Source organism: Leptonychotes weddellii, chromosome 14, assembly GCF_054177405.1.
Source record: "Leptonychotes weddellii isolate Sample4059 chromosome 14, ASM5417740v2, whole genome shotgun sequence".
NCBI lineage: Eukaryota > Metazoa > Chordata > Mammalia > Carnivora > Phocidae > Leptonychotes > Leptonychotes weddellii.
Window position 1 is genome coordinate 30,994,781 of NC_138382.1, and position 4,337 is coordinate 30,999,117.

Here is a 4,337-nt window from a genome sequence, read left to right on the forward strand (position 1 = left end):
TTGCCATTTGCAATGACGTGGATGGAACTGGAGGGTATTATGTTGAGTGAAATAAGTCAAACAGAGAAAGACATGTATCATATGACCTCACTGATATGAGGAATTCTTAATCGCAGGAAACAAACTGAGGGTTGCTGGAGTGGGGAGTGGGGTGGGAGGGATGGGATGACTGGGTGGTAGACCCTGGGGAGGGTATGTACTCTGGTAAGCGCTGTGAATTGTGCAAGACTGTTAAATCTCAGATCTGTACCTCTGAAACAAATAATGCAATATATGTTAAGGAAAAAAAAAAAGAAGTAGGTAGCAGGAGGGGAAGAATTAAGCAGGGGAAATCGGAGGGGTAGATGAGCCATGAGAGACGATGGACTCTGAAAAACAAACTGAGGGTTGTAGAGGGGAGGGGGTGGGAGAATGGGTTAGCCCGGTAATGGGTATTGAGGAGGGCACATTCTGCATGGCGCACTGGGTGTTATGCACAAACAATGAATCATGGAACACTACATGTAAAACTAATGATGTAATGTATGGGGATTAACATAAGAATAAAAAAAAGAACAGGACTAATGCATATTGACATCTTTTAAAAAATAGATTTTCTGAAATGGACAAAGGGTAAAGAGATATAAGTTCAACAAGCTTAAGTAACAAGTCTGAAATACTGAAATTTGATTTGGAAGTATTATTATGAAGTCGCAATGGCATTTTTAAATTTGTTGTTTTTGTTGTTGTTCTCTTTGTCCCTTGAAAGTGTCAAGAAAGAAAATGGCCAACTCAGTGACCAAAATGGGGTCTCTAAAACTCTTCAACCAAAGTAAATCACAGTTTCTCAGAGATGGCTGATTGCAGATCTAGAAGAAGAAATACAGTAGAGCAGCCTGGAATATCTTACATAATAAAGCAAAAATGTTTTCACACACTCCCTGGTATCATGTAAATGATCTCAGGAGCCAACTTGAAGACACTCTCATTTGACTCAATAATAAAAAAGTTTTTTCATCAAGAAGAAATATTATTTAAATAGATTGAGATACATCGTATTTATGTATCTCTATGCTATCATAATGGCATTAAAAATAATAATAATTGATTAATATCATAAAATTTTAAAGAACCCAGTTATTTCTTAAATTCCACATGACTGAAATTATATGGTATTTGTGGTATTTGTCTATTTTGAAAAGTAAGAATGAAGAATTTATTTCACCTTCCTGTTCAAACTACATTTCTGGTTAACTAAATAATTAAGAAAGGCATTTCTCTTTATATAAGCATTCCAGTCTTAATGAAAATAAGGACAGAATTAGAATATCACCATTTGTAACCACAAATGAAGCTATGGATCTAGGCAATGATCACTAACAGGAAGCAATTAGGCAAGAGGCCTCCTAATGGAAGAATATAATAGCAACTATCTATGCCATATTCTTGCTGAAAATCAGTCTTAAATTGATCAGATTCCTAGATCTGAATATCAATTTACAGACAATATATGAGACAGAGGAAGATATCAAATGCCATCTCAAAAATTAGCCAATAGAATCCAGATTATGGGATACTGAATAGACAAAAAAATCTGATATTTTTTAACAGATAAATTGTTAAAACAGATAAATTGTAAGTAAAAAAAAGAGAGTCATTTCTTTGACCTTCACTTTCTAGTACTGTAGCTACTTGCCACATGTGGCTATTTAAATTTAAATCAATAAAAATTAGGTTAAAAATTCGGTTCATCTAGTATACTTCAAGGGCACAATAGTCACAGATGGAGACCATACATACAGAAGATTTTTCATGTTTACAGCAAGTTCTATTAAACAGCAATGCTACAAATTGAAAGAAAATTCAGATCTTTATCAACCAAATAAAATGTTTGGATTTTATTTGGATCCTATTTCAACAAACAAACTTAAAATATACACATACATTTATGAGAAAAGCAAGAAAATTTTAACAATGACCTGATATTTGATTACATTAAGGAATTATTCTTATTTTTAGTGCTTTGGAATGGACTATGGTGTATTTAAAAAGCAATTCTTATTTTTTCAGAAATAAATACATAGATATTTACACATAAAATAACATTATGTCTTGGGTTTGCTTTAAAATCAATACAATAAGACAAAACTGAATGGGGGTATATATGAAACATGCTTGCCCATATACCATTAATTATTGAAACTAGATATTATGCAATGAGTGTTAGTTACAATATTATATATTCTTTTACGCTGGCTTTAAATTGTCCATAACAAAATATTGTTTTAAATACTATTACATTAGGATAAAATTAATTAACCAGATTATAAATATGCATTCAGTGAGAAAATGCAATAATTTATAACTATAAAAGTGAAGTTTTCAAATGATGACAGTGGATATCAAATCACAAGTTACCTAAGCACTCTGGATATATGTATAAGAATTATATACTGTTTTACCTAATATGCTAGTGTATATAATATATGAGAAGTAACAATATTTAAAATTGCTAAAACTTGTTAATCACTTTATTACTATTAAAAATTTTAAATATTATTTTTCAGCTTTATTGAGGTATAATTGACTGATCAAGTTGTACATATTTAAAGTGCATATGTAATGATTTGATAGATACATTGTAGAATAGTTACCACAACTAATTAAATACATCAATCATCTCACTATAGTTAATAACACTGTAGTGTATACTTGATATTTTCTGAGAGTAAATCTTCAGCATTTTCATCACAAAAAAATTGTTAAATTTTTTGAAGAAAACATTAAATGTGTAAGATATAGGTTTTTAAATTTCTTTTAAGAGTAACAGGAGCCAAAGTTTGAAGACCATTGTTTAAGCATTCAAGTGCATAAAAATCATTGTTAAAAATGCAGATTTGCCACTCTGCTACCAGGAATTCTAATTCAATGGGTTTGTGCTTGGAGTTTAAAAATCTATCCTTTAGAAGCTTCTGACTAACTTCTAAAGTTAGTTTCTTTTCATAAAACTTTGAAACATGCTGCTTCTATAAGCATCTGCATTGCCCTCTCCAACTACCTCTTGCAGCAAATAGGATCTGAAGGTAGAAAACCAGACTTAGCGGGTGTTCCAGCCAAGATCTTTAACACCCACAGACCCATCCTCAGAGACCTAAAAATCTATATTAGGATACCAAATATATGATTTTCTCCTAACTTTAACTTAATCCACTTACTCTACCTAACTTGCTCCTGAAATTTCAGAATGTGGCTGAATAACTGTTTGATTCATGATCTCTCTGAAAGATTTCTTTCTAAATGGCTAGTATTTAGAGAAGCTTAACATATATCAATCCAAATATTATAGAAATAGAGATCACTTTAATTATTTCAATCACCGTAAAATAGGTTTAAATCCTTATAAATCTCCATAATGAGCCAAAATGCAAATCACCAATCAACTATTTCTACATTAACATAATATCTGGAGAATACTACATTTGTCTTATTTTGGTTTGGCTGATAAGTAAAGGAATAAAATGCAACTGGATTCATAGCTAACAAGTTGTGTTTTGTATAGTATAAAATACAAGTATTTGAACCTAATTAAAAAGTTCTATTTTACTCTTTTCATGAAACTCTTGTTTCACTACTTTGAATGTGACTGTAATCTAATTATCCATCTTCTCATCTGTCTGAATGACAATGTCAGACTTATAAAGGATGAAGATCATCACTGTTAATCTTTCCTAAGCCACCTACTTATTGATTGAGGAATCAAAAGATGTCACTGTCTCATCGTCTATTGACTGGGGGAGTAAAGGTCAGATCAGAGGAGAGAGTGATGTACTAGTGAGAAGCAAGAGAATCTGGAAAATAAACATTCACTTGTATATTCTAATGGAGCAGCTTCTGTATTTGTAGAACTGAGACAAAATGTAGAGTAGCTACCATGAAGAAAGAACCATATTTCTTTTAAGATTTTATTTATTTATTTGACAGAGAGAGAGACATAGTGAGAGAGGGAACACAAGCAGGGGCAGTGGGAGAGGGAAAAGCAGGCTTCCTGCTGAGCAGGGAGCCCGATGTGGGGATCGATCCCTGGACCCTGGGATCATGACTGGAACCGAAGGCAGACACTTAACGACTGAGCCACCCAGGTGCCCCAAGAACCATATTTCTGCCTTCAAAAAAGGCCATACTGATATTATAGATAGGATATACATCACTTCCATTTCCAGTTGCTCACATCTTGCTTTTAATAACTTCTTTGCTGGTCTTCCTGCCATCCATTTTTTTTCTTGTCATATTCATCCTCTATATCAAGGGTAAAGTAATCTTTTGAAAGTTATTTCTTTATTAACATCACCATAATAAAA